Genomic DNA, 24,724 nt, shown 5'->3' with positions numbered 1-24,724 from the left:
AAGTCACTCACACTCCAAAAAATAAAAATAATAACTAGTTATTGCAAAGTTGCTCCACAGGGATTTTTTTGCTTAAATTTTGTAAGGAAGCTGTGGAAATTCCAAAGAAACTTGTCTTCTTTTCTTCATTGATAGCCTAGCTATTAGCATGCAAAAAAATCACAAACAGAACAGTAGTGCGTAGATGCCATGGTGTTAAATGAACAGGCAGAAAGACTGTGAAAGAGAATATTCCCTTGGCCAGTATTTGATATGAAAACACAGGAGTGTGCAATTATTTTTAAGTTAAAACTTAAAAGACAGTACTTCCTGTTTGAAATTTTGGCCATAACCTTATTCTCTATTGAGCAAAGTAAAATTTGCCACAGTACGTGGGGCAGGAACTAGATTTTGGAACTGCATTATAATCTTGCTTAAATTAGCATTAACTGAGTGTAACTGACCTGAGTTGATAAATTACATCCATAGTCACTTTAAACTGTAGGCAAAGAAAACATCATGGAGTCCAATTTTTGAATGTAATGCATGATTTAAACCCATTTGATGTCAGTGGAAGTCTTCTATTAGTTTATTAACACTTGAAATAATCCCTTTAGAGCCACTAGAACGAATCCAGAATAACTGCTCTGGCTTGATACCAGTATGGCTGAGATCATGATCAGTGGAACGGTGTCAACACTGAAATCTGGAAAACATGGTGCTTTGCCTTTTTTTTCTTTTAAAAAAATAAAAATAAAAAGACCAAGGGTGACTTATTTATTGTGCTCTTCTGCTCGCACAAGGTTTGCTAGAGCAAAGTGTGCTCTTGGGAGCAGGAAACCACTCCTCTCCCTTCTGCTTGATCATTTGCCATGCTCAGCGTGCGAAGTCATTGTCAGAATCATCTGATAAGGAGGCAAAATAAATAAATAGAAGGACAAAAGTTGTGGAGCAGGATGAAATAGAAAAGTCTTACAAATCTGCAATGTTCCTTTCTCATTAAAAAGAAATAAAACACCCCCCAAAATACCCCAAACCTGTCAACAAACTCCTTGGCCCCAAGTCAGAAGTGTGTGTTTAGTCATGGATTTCATTTACTTACTTTTACTTTATGTGGATTTGACTTTGTTTTGTATTTCAGTTTCAAGGTATTTCATAGTTAACTAATAACTTACAAGGGTTTCCAAAGTTAAAATATATTTGGAGGTCGCAAGAGCAGAATATAAAAAACCCTTGCTTTTTCTGAGCCAGTTTTTAAAAATAGTGTGTATATGCTACACCATTTTCTGTCACATATGTGCACATTAAATTAAGAGCAGATAATCTGTCCTCATTTTTTTTTTTTTCTCAGGAGCCTGGTTATGAGCCAGGCTTGTAATGATCACCTGTCAGAATTTATTTGTAATCAGCTGTCCGCATGACTTTTCAACTCATTGATTTTTTTTTTTGAGTCTTTTCCTGAGCTGTCTGCAGCTCAGGGTTGCAAACTTTTCTCACTAGAAACTCTGTACACTTTTTACTGTTGTAAAAGAAGTCACGTCTCTTGGGGTAGGATAAAACATCTAAATTTGCAGGTATTTTTCCTCTACCCTATCTTGCCTTAAGAATAATATACATTTTCTGTTAAATGTGTTTTTTTAAAAGGGAGCTCGTTCCCTTTCTTAAACACTATTTTTCTTCTGCCCCCGTTACAGATAAGTACTGTCACTTAATTAGCTTTAATCTGATTTATCATCAGGTTGTTGAAATCTTTGTGCTGTTGTGTAAAAAATCTTGCTTTGACAATCTGCTTTGAAGAGATCATCTCAGAGTTTAGCATTTGAGCAAGCTTTACAATAAGGCGGTATATATTTTTAAAAAGCAGATTTTTAGTAAAAGTAAAAATGAGCATTTAAGGTTGTCATAAAAGTGCCAAGACAAACGTGATGCTTTGAAATATGTAAGTTAGTCTGGAGCTAAATGTTAAAATCATTATAATGGAGCCTTTTGGTTAATATATCTTAAGACTTTCAAAATACATTTTTTAAACTGTCACATGAAGAAAGGTTTTCTAATTGGTGTGAGATACCATTCCAGTATGCAGGGCTGTTGAGATTTGTATTATTGTAATGAACCTAAGAACATATAATATACAATTTCAATAAAAATTAATTGCAAGTGATCTTACTATTTTTAGGAAAACTGAATTTTTTAGGTGATAGTGATTCTCCTAAAAATGATTTATTGTTGTGTCCTCTGCATTTTGCCTTACAATGGAAGCCTGTTTGAGCGTGAGGACTCTGGCTGAGGGAAGGGTCAAATCCTGTACTGCTTGTGTCCCTACTTTAAATGGCTCCGCAGCACTTAGCATCAGCGTATCACGTGCAGTTGGTCAAAACTCCCGTACCTGCAGGTACTGTGTACGGGGGAGGATGTACACGTGCACTGGAACACCCAGTGTGACTCGTGCAGGTACGTGGTGTACCTCAGACACAGGGGGTCTATAGGAGAGTGGCACAAGAAGATTTAATTTTGTACGTGTGTTGAAATACAAGCCTTGTCTGTCCTTAGAAGCTAATGGTATTGCCCAAATATGTTTTTTATACCATCTCTGGAAGAGATCTGGAAGTCTGCATTGGCATTCACTGAGAAGTGTCATCATGCTCAGCAAAGCTGAGCTGACCCTGACTGTAAAATGACATTACAAAAATCCTCACTGTTCTTTTTCTTAAAGGTAAAAGAAACACCCCAACAACAAAAAGGTTCCTTTTAAATTTAACTTAATTCTGTATTTCCAGCTCAGATTGTCTGGTAGGTGGACAAATGTTTAGGCTCACCAGTTTATCATCTGTTCTCTAAAGCAAAGAATAGAGCAAGCATCTGCTTTCCTGTAAATTTCTGTTCAGGGAATGTATGCATAGTAAATACTGCTTTTCCTTTGAAGAGGAGGGACACAGGGTAATGGCTGTTGCAAGATTGGAATCTGATGTATTTCTTTTTCACAGTACCAATTTTGTTAATAAACAATAGTATTTTGATTTATTTTAGCGTTGCAGGCCACCATTCATTGTAATGTGTAAATGCATTTAAAACTTCTCTCTATATTGGATGCTGGTTAGTTGGTTGAAATCTAGTCTACCTCAGAAAAACAGGTTATATAAGGCTAGCTTTTAAAGTAACTTGATAACTGCAAATACATTTTTGTGGTTCTTCATCTGTTGCACACCTGGTCTTTTCCCATTTTTTTTGGTGGAATGTAAATCTCCATTTAACTGCAGAGTCCTTTAAGGAAATTGGGAGTATTTGTAGCTGTTTGTATGTAAAGGGAGGTTCATATTTTGTGGGTAACTAGTTGGTGGTTGCTTTTACCTGGCTCTTTTCCCTGTGTAGCCCTTATTTGGGTGAATGGGGCAGCTACTGTAAAGGGTTTGAACGAGTGAATTAGAGTTTGGAACCATCAGCTAAGTCTGGTGGAAGACCCTAATTAGAAGGGTTTGGGAATTTCGCAGTTTAGATCTGAATTTTCTGTTTGCCACTAAAGCCTTGGATGTAGGGTTCTGTTACAGGGGTGCTGCTGATGCAGTGATAGCCCATGTTTTGTTACTACCCTGCTCCTTAAGGATAGGGCTGTCGAATACTTTGAAAAACTCCCTCTTTGCGTTCCTATGACAGTGGTTTTCAGTCTGTGTTGCTTGGATGGCTGGGTGCTTTAGATTACTTGCAAACGATCTGTCAAAGATTATTGAAGAAAAAAAGAAAACCAGCTTTGTAATCTGCAGAAATACACCTATGTGCAATATCTGCAAGTCTTCACTTTCAGTTTAAAAAAAAAAAAAAAAAGATTTTTAGGGGTACATTAATCAAAAAGCTGAAAATGGTTTCTGTGTGAAGTGTACTTAAAGCTTCCACCCCCCAAGAACACAAAGATTTTATTAAATGCCATGTTTTATTTATTCAACTGAGATTTCATGTAGAGTGCGATATCCATTACCTTTTACTTCTTACAGAGATACTGAACTGTAATGATTGGCGCTAGGCGTGATTGGGAGGGTTTTGGCATTTTCCTTTGACGACTCTGTGATGGGCACAGCAGCCAGCTGGGAGAAGTTTGTTCTTGCTCCATCCAGCCTCTCAGCTGCATACTGGGGATGACTTGGTGAAGGGGGCAGCCCACAAAAGGGTGTGTGCAACACTCCCTTTATTGCAGTTTTCCTTCCCCTGTGCTTCTTAATGTGACCTCCTCTTCCAGCACAGCCTTTGTAGTGTGAAGGGCAGCATTCCCAGCAGCCAGTTTGTATGTGGAATCCTCTCCTAAGCTTTAATCATTGTTTACAAGCAGTTACTAGGTGTTGCCTGAGCCACAGCGTGAGCCCCCCTCTCTTAGTCGAAGGACTCTACCTCCAGCACCAAGAGGAGCTGGGAGTTTCCTGACCTTTGGTCTCCCACGTGACAACATGGGAATGACCAGCTAAACCATCAGGCAGGCTGCTACCCGGAGCTGCTCTTCACATTGACTCTCACGTGAGGCTCTGGATGACTGTTGCCTGCATGACCATGTGCGTTAGGCACGTGGCAGTCCCCTGTGCAGCCTGCTCAGCATGGCTTTTGCTAGAGCAGCAGGCACGCACGCAGGGCTGTGTGCTCCTGCCATTGCCAGCCGATGCCGAAATCCCAGTGAAATGGAAAAGCTTTGCCCTGGACTGCCACGGCAAGGGAAATGCCATATGCAGACAAGCCTCACAAAACTGCTTCTGGATCAAAGGAAGATGCAAAATATATTCAGGCAAATATTAAAAATAGCCTGTCACATGATAGCAGGGAAAAAAGTGCTGAACGCACAAGCCTTGTTAATGCTAGAAGCAAGAACACTGTGTCTTCTTCAAGAGATCTAATTTTAATATTCACTGTTAAATGTTGATTATTGGTTAAATAATTGCTTGACTGCGTGAAGGAACGTGAAGTTAATTCAGAGTTCAAACAGTAAACAGCGTGAAACATCTTGGGGTTTTTTTTATGCTATACTTTTAAAATATACCTGGCCTGACTCTTCAGTTCTCAACAGGAACAGTGCTTTCCAAACAGATACAGCTGCTTAGGCAAGTAAGGGCTATCCAGTGTTCAGAAGAGGACACACAGAGGGAACAAGTAAGGGGTTTTTGTGCCCTTAGAAAGGCATTTCAAGGATGTCTGAGTGTTGAACTTGTTGCAGTTACCTAGAAAAAGTACAGTGTCTTTCTCGGAGCCTTGCTTCCCATCTCAAAGTGTATTAGAGAGTGTTTGATTGAATGATTCTCTAGTGCAGTGATTTGATTTTTTTTTTTTTTAAGAAGCAAGTACACCCTAAAATCTTTCATAAAACAATGTTATAGTTAAGAGAGAAAGCATCATCAGGAGATGTATACAAAGAAGACATTGGTTAGATGAAGCTACTAGGAAACACATTAAATTGTTCAATCTCTGCATATTTATATGACAGCAAATTGGCAATTGTGGGAGCTAGCAGTGGCCAGATTCTGCCCAATTAATCTCAGCAATGAGTACTTTACTCCTCATGCGGTCTTTCTGATTTCAGTATTGCTCAGCAGGCAAGCAGCTTGTTGACTGCTCTCCATCAACTCCTAGGTGGAGCCGCAAAATGTCACCATTCACTCTCTTGTCATTCATCTTTCTGGATTTGGGGGGAGGGAGTAACAACTCTCAGAGCACCAGTGGAGTTTTCTGAGGATGAAAGGACATAATCATCATCGGTAAAGAGGACTTTAGAGCATTATGAAATCAGAAGTTTGGTTGGCTGGCAGTAGTACACTATGGAGCTATTTAGTATTTATATCACACAAACATGACCTTAAGTTTCCTTTTTTTGAAGTCTTACTTTCATAACAATTAAAATACATTTTCAATATTTTGTCTGAATTCCACAGAAGACTGTGGTGATCAGAAAAGAGTATTTCAGTGAAGTTATATTCAAGAAAAACTGTGGTTTTATCTCTTCTACATTAAGTAGATAATGAAAGCTCTGAAAAAAACATTTACTTAAACCTCAAATCTACTCCATTTACTGGAGTAAGTTATACGTAATGAGTTAGTATAGAAAATGAATGTAAAATATATGACTGTCAAAATGAGTGCATGACAAACAGATTTTGTAGTTTGTATCACCTTTTTTTATGAACAAATGACATTAAAGAAGCTGTCTATCACAAAGCTGAATTTGGTCTTGAGAGCTTCAGAGCTAATATGGAGAGATCTAATACAGGTAGCTAAGGCAGCATGTGTTACACTTCTTACTTTTTTTTCCTCCTTTCTTTCTCTTTTGATTTTTCCTTTCTCGTTTCTTTTCTGCTAGGGCTTTTCACAGCACTTCAGCTTTGCATAACTGAGGTGCTATCCATCAAGTTCTAAATGAATACAAGTTATTGTTCAACCTCTCACATTTCTGACACACTTGAAGCTGTTGTACAGTTATGCTTTCCTGTCCCATTCTCTGAACTAAATCTTGCCAGGGCTAAATGTGGCCCAGATTTTCATTGTACACCATCCAACATCATGGCTTAGCCTCTCTGATGTGGCATGCTCTTGCTTCAGGGTTCTCGTGCTTAACTTTGAGAGAAACAGCTTGAGCTCTTCATCTTACTGGTTGTATTCTCCTGTTCATATTATTTGCTATTTAATGAAAACAGACACAGAGGATCTTGAAGGCCTTTGCTTGTGTTTTGGTGTATGGATGTTTGTAGGAGGAAATTAAAAAAATCACATTGCATGAGGGTCCTAGAAAACTCAGGTCCTTATTAAGTGGAACATAAATCTAGATTATCATTGAAACAAAAGTTGACAGGAACCCACAGATTGATGTATTAGCATGCATTTACTACAACAGATGCTAGAGTGAACTACAGCAATAACTCATCTGTAACGAAATGTCATCCTTAGATATGTAGGTGTATAAGGAGAGAGGCAAAAATGCATAGTTTGTAAAAGATTTGTTGAGGATGGAGAATGGTTTAAAAAAAAAAGAGTTCTTTTCCAATTAGCCTCAGGGAGCTCAGCTTGCTTTAAATTCTTTGTTCTGGAACATGGCTGTGGACAATAGGTCAAAGATTAAGTAATTCATTACAGAACTGGTTGGTACTCCTGAATTTAATAAACAAATGAATGAACAGGGTTCTCTGTCCATAGTAAGGTCCATTACTTTGTGTCGCAATGATTGGATCTTAAACTTTTTTTTAAAACACTTGCAAGGTTCCCCACTTACTTAATTCTTGCATGTGGACATTGCTGTATTTGAGGTGACCTGGTAATTTAGCAATCGTGATACAGATGAAAACACTCAAAACAGAAATTAAATGCGGTCCCACTAGTAACTGCTTATAACTTGAGATTCTAAGGGGGTGAGGAAGGAAACTGTAGATTGCATTTTTGGAAAACTGAAGGAACAATAATGTGAAACTTCTAAACACAAAATACTCTTGCAGAATTCTGTTTGACAGAGCAATCTGTATTTTTAGCACAGCGAGATTACTGAAAGAATAGCACTAAAGCTTCTTGTGGAAGAGTACATTACTCAAGGCTGCAGAACATAAAACAGAGGCTCAAAGTGAGAGGGCTTCATTGAAACAGAGGAGGTGACCTAAAACAATGTAGTCATTTTTACAAACTTGCCATTTTAACATTTGGAAATGAGTCCTACTCCAGCAAGGAGTCTGCTTAAAAACCAGCTGTGTGCTTAGCTTCTAATGCTTAGTAAGTAAGAACTAAGCGCTCAAAACCAAATCCTGTTCCTCACCAAAACAGAGAGGGTTAAACTGACTTAATTTGAAGGACCCTGCAGCAATCAGACATACCACTGTTCCCTCTTTGTGCTGCATAGTGGAAATATAGATGTTACTGACGTCTGTAATCCCTGCAGCTGTGGCCCCTTGTTACAGCATGGGGCATTTGACCGTTTTATGTATGTAACTCTTGCAGCTCTGTTGTTTGCTGTGATAGATGAGCATTGGGGTATTTTTTTTTTGCCTGGTTTGCAATGAAAACAAACTATATCCAGTCATGCTAGGTATGTGTGGCCTCTTGCATGTTCCTGCTTCACGATTTTTGAGTATATTAGCTGATTTTAGCCAAATGTGGCAAGAAAGTTGTGATTCCAAAAGAATAATTACATTCCTAAAATTTCATTAAAATAGATGAGTGGATAGGGTGGGAATATGTTACTGAGCAGGAAGAGCTGTAATGTAAATGTGCATTTTCTACATCACAAAATTTACATAAGACCTTTAAAATGCCTGATCTGTGTGAAATGCTTCTGGGAAAGCTGACACCCTTTTAGACACCATGAGATGTCAATTCACTTTGAGAAACGAATCTGCAAGAAACCTGGTTTAATTGGTTTAGTGTGTGTTGGGGGGTGTGTCACAAACCTTTTTCCGCTGTTATTCTTCCTTTGAAATCCTCAGCTCCTGGAGTCTTGTGATTATATGAGGCTCCAAGGTTTCATTTTAAAAGTTAGAAAACCAATTACAAGGTTTGTAGGCAAGATCTTGAAAGTGCTGAACCCAGCAATGGAATGATCTTGATCCTCTCCAAAGTTGAACGCAATTTTACCTAAAAATTTTCTGAACTTATATGCAACTTTGCTATATCCTGTTCTTCTTGTGCAGCAGAAGCACCCCAGCTCCACTGCCCTATTTGAAACTACCTTGCAGTAAGCCAACTTATAATTTAAGGCCTGTTATCTTACCACAATTCTTGCAGTATCACATGCGGGCAGGTGTCCAAGTGACCTTGTGTATGCGTCTTGCCATTCATTCTTCACAGCGCGTTTCGGCCAGGGCACTGCGCACAAAGCTGCCTTTTACGGCTTGCTCTAATCAGCGTAACTTTCCACTCTGCCACCAGGGTCTGGGGTGGAGGTAGGCTAGAAGTGAATGAGAAACAGGGGAGAGTGGGCTAAAAATGTTGAGGGATCAAAGAAGAAAAGTAGGTCGTGGCAGAGTATGTGTGCTGGGAGGAGGACTAGGGGGAGCACAAGCTAGGGAAAGATTTGTTTTCCTATTGGCTTTTCAAAGTTGTGCAATTTAAGAATTGGATTAACCTGATATGACTTTGTTTTTCTGCCAGATTAGATATGTTGAGTTTCTTGGCATTGTGAATTGTACAGTACATTGTGTGCTGTAAATATGGGTGTGTCGGGATAAAGCTGTAATGACACAAAACGCTCACAGTATAATGCAGCGCTGCTGGGTGGACTCCCCTGCTCCCTTGGCGTCCCATTCCCTCTACCCCTGAACGCACATACTTGTTAGGGCACTTAAAATTTGTTAGAACCTCTCTATGTTCCTACGTTCTGTTTCCAGCACCGCATCAAGACGTTTTGATACCCTTTGTGGTAAGGTGCCACTTACCTGAGGCCTGAAAGCCGATTTGGTCTGGCAGTGGCATACGTTATATGAAGTATCTTTTTTTAAAAAAAAAGAGCTGTATGAAAAGACACTCAAGAATTTCTTCCTGCTTTCTGAGGATTAAGTTGGAGAAAGTTTATGGGGAAATGTTGCAATTTTTGATTTTTTTTTTCTTTGCCTTTTTTTTTTTTTTAAACTGTCTCTAAGACATTGCCTTGATCTTAACTTTGGAAGAGTTAAAAAATGAGATACAGATCTGAAATAACTGCAAGTGCTGAGCTCACTGTTGTTTGAAGTACACCACAGCAGCATGTCAAAGTAAAATTGTCACGGCAGTAGATATTTGCTCAATGGTTGTGGGGCTTTTATTTGTGTAATGTACATCCTGAGATTATTTAATTTGGTGTATCCATTTTATATGCTGGGCTAGCCCGATGGAGTAGCCCAGTTCTCTTGGCTTACTGCAGAGTGAGGGTGGAGTAGTGACTGGCTGCAAGTAGGCAGCTAAAGAAAGGTGGCCAGAACGAGAGCCCTGTTGAGATGGGTGATCACTGCTCTGAGGACTAGGAAAGAGTTTGAAGACTTCAGGGAGTGAAACTACAAATACGTTAGGGCACTGTTGTTTAATTCCTGCTCTCGATTTCCAGACTTCTCTGGGGACCACAGCTACCCAAGCAGGTTAGTCACAGGGGACTGGCCGTAGTATGGCCTTTGCCACCAACCATCTAGGGGCCTGCCCTCTGTATCAGTACATGTACATTGAAAAATGTGGAATTAATTCCCCTGCCTGTAAAGAAGATTATTTCTCTTGGAAGAGCATAAATAACAGGTAAGTTTAAGTCAGATATTAAGATTGTGTCACGTTCCTTAACTGTATCTTGTTACAATGCCTTACTCTAATTCACATAGGTGAAAAACAATGGGGCTTATTAGATGAAGGTTTTTCTGAAGTGGTAAGTTTTTTGAGCCATTTTTTGAGAGCCACATGAATTGAGGAAAATGGAGCAGGAGGTTGACCTTATGAACACCTGCATCACTCAACTATATACTTAAATGAGAGAATTAGGAAAGAGTGCAGCATATTTAAAGCTAATCTGCATATCCACCTTTTGAGAAGGTTAAACCACAAGCCTTCAGTTACAAATGTTGGAGAGCTGCAGTTTGGGTGTCTACTTGAAACACCTTATGTATTGCTGTCTTGGCACTTAAAAAAATCAGGGCATGGATTGTCCAGACTCTCAAGACCTGACGTTGATGCATCTGTAATCACGTGGCTGCTCTCGGAAGGGCTGATCTTTCTGTTGGACTGGACTCATCACCAGGTTTAAGAAACACTTTTCCAAACTCTCTTACCTGTTCAATTTTCTCGGTGCGACATGGTTGAAGTCATTGTTGAAAATTGTGGTAGTCTCTGTCTGGAAGCTGTTCTGAACACGTGAGAAGAAATCATTAGCCAAATAGAAGGAAAGAACTGGAAGTGTAATTGTCAACTCGCTTGTGTTTCTGATCTCACCAGCTGCTGCACGTGTCTAGGTTATCAATTTATTTCTGTTAGAAGGTAAACAAATCTCACTTTTCTTATGTACTCCCATGACTGTTTCATCTGAGTTGCTTTTATCTGTAGCAGGGATGTACTTCTGAGGTCTTGTGTTGGGAAGCTTTTCTTTCTGCTTCCACACGTAACATGCTCTCACAAGTCACATGCACCTCTGATGCTGTTTGTCTATTCCTAAGACAGTTATTTAAAAACATTATTATCACTGCTATCAAAACATAATACCTTATCATTGAGGCAGCTTTTATCCCATTAGACTCTGTCTGTTTTTCAGATTGAATCCTTTGGCCAAATTCTGTCTCACTTCATGAATGTTTCTGTGTTCAGTAGTGCTACTTGGTGGCTATTAAAGTACTGTTAGCAAAATCTGAACCATATGGGATGTATACCATCAAATTCATACCCTTCCTGTACTGGGCCGTGTCCTGAGGGACCTAAGTACCTCTGATTCTCCCGAATATGGAATTTGAAGTCATTGAGCGTTTTGCATTTTTAAGCCACTGATGGGAAGCTCTCATAACCCTCTATGATGAAGAATTTACAGTGCCTTTTCCAAGTCTGGTCTTTTCAGGGTCTGCATCCTTGAAGGAGCTGATGGTGTGTGACTCCTGTCGAGATCCAGGAGAATGCCCAGTGCTCAGCACTGTTGCCGAATGTGCTCGGCCCTACGAGCCCAGTTAACACCTGGTTAAAATACAGCACTGGCAACACCAGCATTTAAGCAAACAAGTAATTTATTTTTCTGCCCTTCAGTTTATAGACCATGGCTTCTTGTTTCCCACTTTCTCACATTTTCCCAAAGCCGCTGGTGTGTACAGTCTGAAGATCACATTTAACCAACACAAGGAAATCAGCTTGGCCCGACGGGCTTCTTCATCACGTGGCTGAGAATGTGTTCACTCTGTTCTGCCAGACTGTGGCTAGCTGAGCAAAATACAGTGAAGCTCTGGGCTTCTGGCCAAGCTTTTATTTCAGTTTGGAGCTTACAGCCACATATTTGCTATTTGGCAGGACATCCACTGGGGTATATTTGGATAGTAATCTAGCATTGTTTTGCTGCTTTTTTCTTCTGCCTTTTTTTTTTTTTTTTAAATGCACACAGATACTATAATCCCAACACTTACTTTGGCCAGTCTGTACGAGATTTCTCAGTGTGCACCGTTATGTATGTGCACTCAGAACTTGTAGCCATGACCTTTGGTAAATATAAGTCAAAGCAATTAACTTTCTTTTACTGAAAAATTCTGGATGTCCTACTCTTTGCCCCCTATGTGCCGATAACAGAGCTATGTTGTTACTCTTTCCAAGATCAAAAGCTTCACTAGGGTTTGATTGAAGTCCAATTATGGAAGGAAGTAGCTGTGCTGGAGCTCTGAAAATAGCAATAATTGTTAAAATAATAAAGTGTGTCCTTGTGTGTCTTTATAATATTTAAAACTTATTTTGGGGGGAAGGGGGTGGCTTTCCTCTAGTTTGAAAATATTAGCAAATGTCTTGGGAAAATAGGATTGTGCTGTTAGAAGAACAAGTATCCCTCTCTGGATTTCTTTCTTCAGTTCTGTTCTACCCTCCAAGCTTGTCTCCTTCTGAAGCTGTTTGTATGCAGCCTGACTCATGCAGGAAAATAAAGCTGGATTTGATTTTTAACTGTATGGGAGGCTTTGGGTTTGGGGGGATAAAGGCTTTATGATGCAAACTCATTTCTTTCTCTGTGAAACAAAAATGGGTTTTTCAAAATACGGCGTGTTTTGGAAAGTTGGCTCTGGCTTTGAAACCCCAACATCTCTGAGGGCACCCTTGTAAGGAAAAATAGTGCAAAAAGACATAATGCTTGGGGAGGGGGTACCAAACATGACTGCAAGCAGTCGTGTTTGAAGAGCAGTTCCTGTTATTTTTATGAAGGGACATCTCTCTTGAAATGTGGTGAGAGTTTAGTTGGTTTGTTTTATATGGGCAGTACGGAGCCTGAAAGTCTGTTTTTATGACAGCTTTATCAGACACTTCGAGCTGTGTCTGAGCAGATCAGTACTGGCAAAAGCTGAAATACTTCTCCTCAAATCTGTACATTGTTCTTTAGGATATAAATTTACAGTTGCCTTCTCTTAGTCTTTCCTGCATCATCAGAGAGAAGAGAACCTGGGAGAAAGAGCCCTGTGGTGAGAGTATTGGCTGGTGTCGACTGACAGAGCTTCAGGAAGGGAGAGCTGCGTTCTTGGTGTTAAAACTCAGTGTGTATAAATGTCCACTTATCAGCTGCAGTGTTTAGTTAATTGAAATATCAAGGTGAATAAATAGAAATGAAGATATGGACAGTGCTAAGTAAATCTTTTCCAGTATTTTGCTATAGGTGCTGCTTTAGTGATTATACAGTCGTGACTTGTTTGAACTTACAACAAGATTTTACCAGAGTTTGTCTTTTTTAACTCACAGGCTTGCTCATAGATCTGATACAGTACAAGATAATTCTATGTGAAAATCAACTTTCTTTTTAGCCAACTGGACTCAAAATCACTAATTACTTGAGTAAAATCTTCACATTATAGATAAAGGGTATCAAGTAATAAGCCCAAAGGATTGTACAGATCCAGTGAAGCCCTTTGATTTGCCACATGAATCTTCAGGACTAGCATTTTCTTAGCCCCTTAAATTACTAGCACAGAACCTGTTATTTGTTCATTTGAATCTTACTGTTACGCTTTCTCCATTGCAGTGAGAATTATTTAGTCTTTCTTCATTCACTTAAACATGTTTGGTTTTTTTTTTTAAATCATCTATTCTGACCATAAGACAGTTTTGTGTATATAACATCTATAAAATATTCTGCCTAAAACAGTTCAGTTTCCTGTTCTTGGGTTTGGAGGGATCTTTGGTTTACAGACTGCTTCATTGCCTTCTGGAAATTTTAGTTGTCAAAAAGACAACCTTAGCAAGGGGTAGGTACCCTGTTGGTTGGCTTAAAGCTGTTTATACAGTCGGCAGCTTCAGCTGCTCTCAGAAACAGCCTTGCCTGATCTCTAGGAGCTGCTGAAACTCATCAAGCAGGTTCCTGCTAACCAATTATCCAGTTGAGCAGAAAGAGGAAAGGTGTTTCTCTTGCTTGCTTTTTCTTTGCTAAGTTTAACCCATTCTTCCCCAAGCTTCAGTAATTGTGGATGTTCATATTGCTGAAATAACAGCAGCAAGAGTAAGAAGGAAGACGGTTAGAAGGGACCTCTGATTTTACAAATCCTGGTCTGTGTGTTAGTTTGTATCCCTCAAGTGGGCAGAGACATGCAGTTTCCAGTATAAATCTAGAGCACTCTGATTCTTAGCTAGTCCTACCTAGCTTTATGTCTTGCATTTTAACAAAATATTTTTAAAAAAAAAAACGAACTCCCCCCTCCAACCAAACCCCTCCCTACTCCAAACCCAGTAATGAATGTTTCATAGCTGCCAGAGCAAATTTGTTGATTCCCAAACACTCCTACTGTGTCTTGGTTGGAAGACTTAAATTGCTTGCATAAGTGCTGTGGGTAATACAAAAAAGCTCTTTCTAGTAGAGCTCTGGTTTCCACTACATATTAAAGAATAAATAAATGCTCAGATGATACCAGACAGCTGAATTGTCCACATCTGACTGCCTTCTACATTGATTTTTAAGACAGGACATGTGCATGACTGTTTTACTGGCTATCAATACCAGATGTGTCTGTGTGAAATTCAGAGAGATTGTCAAGTGACAGTGCAGTTGTCAAACAAATAATTTTGCTCGTGATTACTGGAAATAGTAAATGAGTGGGTGGGATAAGGTGAAAAGATATTCTGAATTCCAATAGAGAACAAGAGGATTAAGTGACTTTCCTGACTGCCGTAACAAATAATAACTTGGTGAATACTTTTCTTTTTTTCCTTCCTACTACCTGCCCAAGGAATGGGTTCCATAAGCAGCAAAATCTGCATGGGTTCTTTGATGTGTAACAAGGCTCCTGCAGCCTTCCTTCAGCCAGGGAGTTAAGAGCTTCTTTCATTTACATTGTTTTCACAGAGCTTGTTAGTAATACATATGGATACCTCTCTGCCAAATTTGTTTGAAATTGGCCAACAGTTTCAAAAGTTGTTGGGAGGAGGCTAGATAGACATGTGCACAGCACGACTGCACAAAACTCATTTCTCTAGGAAACTGAGCTAAAGAATAACTGTCAAGTGTTGGGGCACTTAAATGAAGTTTGCAAAGTAATTGAAAGAACTGAAAGGCCATTTGGTATCTTAATTGTGTACATAGCCTTTAACCAGGTACACAAGATACAGTTCTTGCCCACGGGTTAGATCCATGCAGGCAGATTACCATCTGCCCAGGACCTGTCTTTACAGAAGTGAAGTGTAATTTGTTGACTGCATCGATTGTTTTGAAAGTGACTGGAAATACTTACCAAGAAGCAGATATAAATACTCACCAGCTTAGGCTGTGGCTGAGCTTGATCTGGTGGTCTGAGCTGTGCTAGTGGCTGAGTGGTCTGTGCAGTAACCTTTGACTACAGATGGGGCTTGCTTTTGTTTCCTGAGTAGCCTGAGGGTGTAACTGAATATTTACTACTGTTCCACATTGGGTTTTAATTTTTTTTTTTAAAGGAAGATCTGTGAGTGTATGAGTTGGAATGCATGTTAATAACAAAAATGTAATAGAGCCTTTCCGTCATCAGGATTTTATTGAGTTTTGTTTGTGCATTGAGTCCTCGAAGACCTTATCTAGGCAGCAAAATGGAGGCAAGGGAGGTAGAACCAAATTCGTGGGTTACTCAACAAGGGAGTTGCAAACCTGGGTGGCCATCCCTAGCAGCTAGGACAAACCTTCTGAAACAGGTGAAGATGGGTTGAGACTTCTGCTTCAGTAGGTGCTTCTTCCAGGCTGCAGGTTAGGGGGTGAGGTACGCGAGTGGAACGGCGTGTCGTGTGTGGTGGATGGGCAGCATCATCTAAGCTGGGTGTGAATTGTGTGGAATGTAGGTACATAAATGGCCTGGGCATGAGGAAGCAAGATGCTTTCACCTGTGAATAGATGCGTTACTTCTGGTGAAGTGCACCAGAACATAGGGTTAGCTTCTGTAGGAAGAACACGTTAAAAGGTGGCACAAAGTTACTTTATCATGAGACGGGCCCTTAATTTATTTCTGTAACTCTGGAGCACCATAAATCTGGTCAGTGCTGTTTTCTTTATTTCTTCTGCATTTGTAAAAGGAGAACAAATAAAAAGGTTCTGTAAGCTTTGCTACAATTTTAAAAAATATCATTTATGTGGTACAGCTCTATTTTGTGTAATTTTTTATATCCAAAATACAGAGGGCTTTAGACTAGAAGAAAAGCTGCATATCTGAGTTTAAGATAAAATAAGATGATCTTGGTGACAGAGACAGCAGAAATGATGTGATATGACAGTTGCTGTAGCAACACCACCTACTTCATGAAAATCAGAGTTAACAGGAGTGTAAAAGGTAAAGCCCACATAATTTTCCAAGCCTGTGAATTGTTGCTGCCCTCAGCTTGCAGTGCTTTCCAACTCTCCAGTGTTTCTCCTTTCATTTGGGCGCAGATACACATTTTTCTGCATGGCCAACTCCTGCAGACCCAATGCTGTATTCAGCAGGGGCACATAGTGGGAGTTCTGCAGGAGCAGTGAAGCCTGCAGGGTCTTTGCCTACAGGTGACCTGGTGAATAAGAGGGAAATAACATGAAGGATTGTGTCACGTCCTGTCCTTCCCCCCCAGATCCTCTCAAAAGCCTTGGACAACAAAATACTGTAAGGTCTGTGCAGTCTCACAGCTATCCTGTATAGAGAATGGGATGATGACCATTGTAAAGAGGAAACCAGACCAGCCAATTTACTTCTGTGGGAATCAGCTTTTAGTAAAGCACTGTTATATTTAATTTAAATTGTTAAGTATTGTAGAGGCTGATGGTGTCAGAGGTAAGTACATTGACACTTTGCCCCCTCCCAAATAAACCTGAAATAGTGGTGTTCCATACCAGTGATATGCTGCCTATGAAAGTAGGAAAACACATTATTTTTAATCAGAATGGTGTTGAGTTGGTTGTCTGGCTGCCGGGAAGCGCCAAGTACAGTGCAGCACGCAGAGGGCTTTGTTCCTGGGCGGGCAGAGACGTCTACAAAATTTACTGTATTCGAAGGGGGTAGAAGGGTCTCCGTTACAGAAATGTTTCAGTGCCAAGACATTGTTTGAAAGTTATTTTGTAAGTCTGGATTGGCAACTAATTTTGCAATTTGCAGCTATGGTTACTGGAAGAAAAATACTGTATTAAAAATACAGTTACAGTAAATAAGGCTGCTATTGGCTTATGCTTTTCTTTATGATCATTTTTGGTGAACAGGGTCCTCTATGTTTGTGTGTATTTATAAGATGCAGACATGTATGTTTAAAAGCTCCCATATGCAGTGAATTGGTAAGTGATTTGCCAGTTCACGTTGGCCTCAAGGTTACACTCAAATATATTTTTATTTTGAATGTATTGATTTTTTTAAAAAAAATATTGACGTAATTTATTGATAATATTTTTATCATTGATTGGCAATGGAGAGCCATGCTGTGTGTGATAGCAAAAGTAAAATCTCTATTACTTGTGAACTGGGGGAAAAGAGTTTGAAAGAAATGGCAGTCAAGTTTCATTTCACTGATCCATTTTGCTGAGATGCCTCCTGAAGGCATCACAATAAATGCACTGCCCAGTAGATGGAAGGTTTAACTTTTGTGTCTTGGGGCATTTTCATTTCATTTCTGACATAGTTCAGAATCTTCACAGGTTCTGCATATCTGTTGTATTCAGAACATGCATATGTAGTGTGACCAGAGCCTCAGTTCAGGGCTATGGACAGTTTGCAGAGGAGGTCACAAGAAGGCAAATAAGTATTAGGATTCCAGGATTTCTTCAAGAAATATTCCATTGCCAACCTTTTTCACTGCTACTATTTTTAAAAGATAATAACTTAAAGATTTTGGTAAGTGTTGCTTTATCTGGTCACTTTTCCCTGAGAATTTTTGCTTGCTTTCCCTTCATCTTTCTATAAGAATGTGACAGCTGTTCTTGTGCCTGCAGAGATTTCTGCACCTTAGTTTGGTTTTTGAGACTTGTCAGTGTAGTAGTTTCTTGCCATTTTCTGGTGCTAGATGACTCTCACGTTTAGAAGTGAATTTGTAAGAATGTCTTGCCCGGTGTTCAGTGTCATAATTTCTTTTAATCAGACTTGCATTTTGAAGTTACCAGTTTTTGTCTGTGTGCGATGTGCCTCAAAAACCTGCATTATGCAGCAGCTGTAAAGAAGTAGTTATGGACACATGGGTAATGTCTGTATGCAACAGTCTGTTCTCCTGGAATTTTCCCTAAGCCATGGTTACGTGTTCCCTTCCTCCTCTGACCCATTTTTCAGACTACTGAGACTGATGCATTTGTATACTTTATAAATGAAGATAAATATGTCAATAGAGGAAAAGCTACAACTACACACCCTTGTGCTCTCTTTGTGTGTGCTCACTGGGAATAAAACTAGTACGTAAAAGCAGATTAGACCTCTGCAGTTATTGGGCTGTAACAAACCAAATATAAGTTTTCAGGTTTTGCTGGTTTGTTTTTTTTCCAAAACATATTAGAGGGTCCTAATTTAAGGCAAAGAGAAAAGAAAATGTACTAAGTCTTACTTAGAAGGTTATGGGAACAGCGTGTCCCAATTCTGGCATCTCTACTTCTTAAAATGTGATTATTTTATACAAATCACGCTCTATAAAGCATCAGTTTAGTTTTGTCACGTAGAGAGTGTACTTCATTTTAGAGAACAAAAAAATGTTAAAAAGTAAAAATAAAAATCTGCAGCAACAGATAGTTCAGATTTGTGCATACAGAACAGATCAAAAGAGAACACGGGATTTGCAGGTTCCTGTAACTCTGCCCAGTGACCCCTTTTTCTTAAGGGATATATTCAGAGAGCAGCTGATAGCATCTGTTGTCTGTCTCTCAGGCTTGCCATGAGCTACTGATTGGGAGTTAGAGGAAATGTACCTGTTTCACGTGGCTTTTCCACACCATTTGAAATCTCACTTGGCTGTGTTTTGATAACACACCCAAGCAAGATGGGCTTGGGTACCAGAACTGGGTAATAAATACATGAGTCATGGGTGGCATATGCTTTCAGGATTACACGATGGCTTTTTGCAAGACCTGTTTACTGACTGAGAGCGTGATGTCGTGGATGTTCATTAGCCAAATAAATAGAACAATGCGAGAGGAACTTACTTGGTCTGGAGTCTTGCAGAGCACATTGGCAGTGACACAAACGCATCTTGAGGACAAGCGTTGTCTTTGTTTTGAGTGGTATTCCACGTGAGGGCATATTTATGGATGCCATACAAGGCTGTTATCTAAAGCAAGGGCTCTATCTAAAATCTGCTGTTTGAGATTGGTTTTAAATCTGGGTATGTAATTGTCCAAGGAAGGAAAAACAGAATTTTTTTTTTTTTTTTGTCTCCTTTGGAACAGGTTAACAATTCTGATCCTTCTCTGGAACCTTCCCCTTAAGAAAATAAAGAATTGTACTTTTTGAGAAACCTTACTATATGTGAATTGCCAATTAATAAAAATATACACAGATATGCCAAAGGATGTCATGAAGCTCCGATGCACCAGAGAATAGCAGCACCTTGAAGTGAAATGTGCTTCTAAGCCAAGTGTAAATCAAAAAGCCCTGTCTGAACATTCTTTCCTGCAGCTTCCCTTCAGGCCCTGTCCCCACTGAATGGCGTCTTGGCCTAGCTTTGTAAGGAAAGCAGCACCCTACAAAAAATCAGAAAGGCATTTAAGAGGGCTGTGGATTTCATGCTTTTCAGGAACTTGAAAATCCCTGTGCAGGATCAAACCCTCTGTTTCTGTGTGTAGCACTTCTGCAAGGTCATGTTCAGAACAGGGAATGTTCAGAACAGGGACAACTGCTTTCAGGTGTCTTGCAGAGGCTGGTTTGGGAGGGAATAGAAGTTTGATTTCCTGGTAGCTTTCAGAAATGGGGCCTCATTGAGCCAAGTAGATCTTGCAGAAGAGTAGAGTCTTAAGTCCAGTAGACACAGTGGAAAATTTTACCTGGTGGTGCCTCATATTTGTTTGTTTATTGCTTTTGAAGGGCAGAATGTTACTGGCAGAGCAGGCATAGCATATTACATGCATGTTATGCTAACCACATGCAGGAGTTGCAAAGTCAAGCCCTCAAAAGCCTGCAAACACTCAACCAAAGGCCACGTGTGCAGCTTCAGATAGCAAACCCCCCTCCCTTGTCTCCTTAGAGATGCAGGCCTTAATTACATTATATCCCCTTTTCCCCTTTTCCCTTTTTGAATGCAGAGGTCAGACCAGCTCTGGGTTGAATCAGGGCTGTATCAGGAAGGAAGCGGTTGTCTGTAGGATCTCGGATCTTGACCTCATTTACTGCAGATGTGAGAGGATGCGGGGAACGGCAGGAGGAGAAGGGAAAGTCTGGCAGTAAGGACAGAAGGAATTTGTGTAGAGAGACTGGCTTTTGCCACGAAGTTTCAGCAGAATTCTGAGCAAGTCATTTGATTATATGAGATTGTCACACTGTGTGTTTGCTTCCTTTTTTTGTGAGGAGTTTGATACCTTGGGTGGCCCTCATTTGGGTCAGTGTACAGCCCCCAGCCTGCAACAGAAGTCGGTGAGAGTTGATTTGAAATGCAGACAATGCCTGTAATGTTAGCTAACCCCAGAGGCTGGCTGCGTACTTTTGATTTAAAATGTCTGTACTTCTGCCCTTCGTCTGCAAAAAGGAAGTGCTGCCCCTTCTTTCATGGGGGGTCTTGTGCAGAACAAAATTGTTTTGGTAAAGCACACAGATGCAGTACCATCAATGCTGGAGGGAACTCCTGAAAAAGTTGCTAATTGTGTCTCTACAGAGAGCTGGAATAATTATGGCAAATAATGTATGGGTTCATTTGGATAAATCGGAATGGGTGAAACAAGTGAGGAAAGAATCTGAAAAAAATAGTATGTGATTTGAAACTTTAAAGGTTGTTGCAACTTTGAAGATTGTTGCAACCATGACTGTGCTTCTTAAAACAACTCTTGCATTTTATTTTAAAAACAGATTGAAAAGACAACCTGAATTTTCTCATGTGCCACCCCTACAACAGGCAGATTGGAAATGAGTAGGAAAGCACCCCACAGCGTGCTGCCACTTAAACTGAGTAGAGGATGACAACTTACTCTTGCTGTAAGGAGCTGAAGGGGGACAGGGCGCTTTGCCAGTGCAACTCACTATTTGCTGATAGAAGAGGATCTGTGGGACGCAGGAATCTGGAGCTGTGTTTGTACCATCAGCAGAGGCCCTCTCCTGCCCTGTTTCCCTTCAACGATGCTCTTCTACTGAATGCATTCATCCCAGCCTTTGCTGAAGCAGCTTTCCTCTCCCAGGCTCTCCCACTCTCTTCTTTGGCTACTAGTTTCCCTCATCCTTGCCTCCTCACCTCCTTGCCCCCTTATCAGCTTTAAGTCCTAATCACTTATTAAAATTGCCCCTTTTCCACCCAGCCTTAGCATGCACAATGGATTTTAAGAAGGCAGACAAAAGGGAAATACCATTGATCCAGGAGCTGCCCTCTCTTCCAGTGCACAGGCCACTAGCACAGTTCAGTGAAAAGTTTGCCAGAAATTTTTAACAGGTTCAAAACAAAAGTATTTTTGCTGAACCTTTTTCGGGAAACTGTAGAACCATTTTGGCAGAAACATAATTGGCGCACACAAATCCAAACAGAATGGTTGAAATCTGGCAAAGGTTTAAGGAACTAAAGGCAGCATCCTCTTAATGGGAAGTGTCAGACAATCTTAATAAGACTACCAGTCCTGCCTGTAATAATACTGTAGAGGCCCAGAGCGGGAGGCACACAATGCTGAGAGGGGAAATGACAATTCTTTTATAATTAAATACACAAGGTTTATAAACAATGCTAATATCTTTAAAAAGTAGATGTTCTAAAAACACTTTTATGTGCCAGTCTTTTAGTGTGTATTAAGAGCAGCGAACGTTGTAGTCGCATTGGATTAAGATCCTTGTTTCCTCAGGAAGTGCTTGCAGTCACCCCATGTTCGACAGAATCAAGTCTGTGTAAGATAAGAAATAGAGGAATGTCTGTGCCAGGTTGGAGCACTGGTCAAAATACACTAATCTCCTGTTGCTTTGGAAGAAAATAAAGCTCCTGTAATAACTGCTTAAATAAATGTGCCCAGGGCTGAAGTGTCGTCTTCACGCCCAGGCAGAGCGCGGTTGGTTTTGTCCTGCCATGTGAGGGCTGGAAGATTGTACAGTGTGGCTTGTCATTCCCTTTAGTGCTGTAGTGTAGATTATGGTCTTGCTGGTCATGTAATTGTTTTGGTTTCTGGAAGTCAGTAAAATACTAATAGTAGGGAAATTAGATGATGCTAATAATATTGTAACTGAGGAATTATAGTCTGACACGATACTGTCCTTAGATAAATCTTGACCTCCAAAATACTCCTTTTACTTTACTGCCTGTGGGGATTTTTGCCTGTCTCAATTCCTGCACACTGCCTTGTGTTCTGCATTGAGATGATTTTTCCTAGAGGCAGAAGGGGTTAATGCCAAAATAGATGACAGATTAGTCTGGGACAGGCTGTGATTTGGAGTAAGAACTATCCCAAATAGCTGGCCAGCCGCCAAGCAGATAGACGATTTGGAAAACATATTGGCTGAGCAGTGGGGTTCTCTGGAGCAGCTCTGGGTGAGGATTATCTGTCAATTTAGCTGCCCTACTATATAGTCTGACTGACATACCCAAAGTTCCTTTAGTAGATATAAGGAAAAATTGTTATCAAATACATATTTTATCTCTGGGCTGCTAATAAATTGAAGGGGAAACTCCTCTTTTCTTTCCCTCCAACATATGTGTAAAAAATAGGGGAAAATATTTTGATTAGAACATTTCCACTCCCTTTTCTTTTTCTCATTGCTCTTCTCCAGCCAGCTGTTGAGCTGATGAAAAGTGTGGAAGGGCTGTGACAAGGGAGATTTTCTGAAAATCAGGCACATTTCTGTGGAGTTGAATGATTCAGAATTGAGTTCCACATAATTCACCGGGGATCTCTTGCAATACAAATAAGAAGTCTGTCAAGCAGTGGTGCAGTTGAAGAGGTTATTTCCGTCTTAACTCTCCCGGGCACAGCTGGTAGGTGGGATGTTTCAAAAGGGGGAAATTAGGAGTCAGGATACGGTGATTGAGCTCCCCACGATAGCAGATCAGCATTTTGGTTTTGTAAGAGTATAAAAATGCTACTGTACTTCTGAAATGTGAATTTTCATTATTGCAAGCAATTAAAGCTTCTATTTTTTTTTACCAGCTGTTTGGTGACCTAGATGACACAAGTGAATGGCCTCAGTCCATTTCTCTTTGAACAAGGAAGCGCACTGAAAATATTGCCATTACGTTGGACTTCCTCACTGGCAGTCTCTGCTGGGAGGAGGAGGACTGAAAGGGTTTGGCCAACTTTCTTTCAAATCCTTCTTTCTGGAAAATTTTCTGCTATTGCTAATATCCGCCAGAGCAACACCAAGACCATTAGTGAAGGCAAGATGTTGGGGCAGCCATAGCTGATTCCTTTGCCAGGAGACACCTGGAGCTGTGTCTGTCCTGGCATACCCCCTGTTGCTTGAGTGGAGCTCTATGAGTGGGAAAGTCTCCAGACAAAAGGCCAGTGTTGACATAGTTGTGGTCTCTCCAGGCCATGGTTGAGACACATCACTGGGGTGGTATGAGGGGAAGTTTCCATTAACCATTGTTCCCAGCTTGCATCCACCACCACCGTGGAGTTCTGCAGCTGGATTTCCCAAAGAGCTTAATGCTCAAGAGTTCTCATTTCAGCAACTTAAATAGAGGGGCTAAGTTCTTTCCAAAACACTTGGCAATCGTCAGCCCCCATTGAGAACAAAGCTAAGCACATTAAACAGTCCAACCACTTCACTGTTGTAAAAATTTGGCCCGCTGTTGTGAGCACAGAGCGTTTAAATAATACAGAGACTGGCAACAAAGGCATCTGGCTCCGATGCTGAGCAGTGAGGTGCTTTACCTTCGCCCGGCCTTGGCGGCTGGTGGTGTAGGCTTCCTCCTTGGCTGGTTCCTTGTGCATCACAGCCGCTGACCAGCTCTTTCTCTGGATGTTGTGACAGCTGTGGAGCTTGCTGATGTGAGGATTAGTCGGCTGCTGGGCACATGACGTTCAGATTGCTGTGCTTATTTGACCTACCTCTGATTGCGAGGAATTTAGTGCATAAAAATAACACCCTGAACAAATTTGGCAGAAGGATGCACAGCTAAAGTGCCATGCACACACGGGGAAAGGAGCCTGGAGAGCGATGTAACGTGAGGCCACGTACTGTACTCCTGCAGTGCCAAGTCCAGCGCAGCCCACGCTGTCGTCTTGGGTTACGACGAGTTCCAGCCCCACATAGATGGAATGGCCGTGAGCCAGTAAATTACAAAGACAGGTTCCTGGCTTGTATTATTGGCAAAACTTGATAGAATAAATAAAAAGATACCAAGTGCCAGGAGTTGCCTAACGTAAAACGCTGGACAAGGAAATACTGGTTCTTCTGCCTGGGGTTTTAGACACCCTTATTAACCCTGTTGTTCTCAGTGGAGTTCCTGATCATTTAGAGTGTGACGGAATGGAGAGTCAGCCCGCGTGGACTGACAGAGGTGTGTGTGCTGTGTGCGGGTAGGAATATCTTACAGGGCAGTAGTCTTCAGGCTCCTAGGTGAT

The 24,724-nt window shown here is 40.6% G+C and overlaps 1 protein-coding gene across 2 annotated transcripts in view; it reads left to right on the top strand.

The window, feature by feature from the left end:
* The window catches only part of HLF (HLF transcription factor, PAR bZIP family member), a 37,196-nt gene that overhangs the window by 2,176 nt on the left and 10,296 nt on the right, over positions 1-24,724 (top strand). The window lies entirely within an intron of this gene.

Source organism: Strix aluco, chromosome 21 (assembly GCF_031877795.1).
Source record: "Strix aluco isolate bStrAlu1 chromosome 21, bStrAlu1.hap1, whole genome shotgun sequence".
Lineage (NCBI taxonomy): Eukaryota > Metazoa > Chordata > Aves > Strigiformes > Strigidae > Strix > Strix aluco.
Note: the sequence above shows the minus strand (reverse complement) of the source record. Positions and strands in the feature narration are given on the sequence as shown.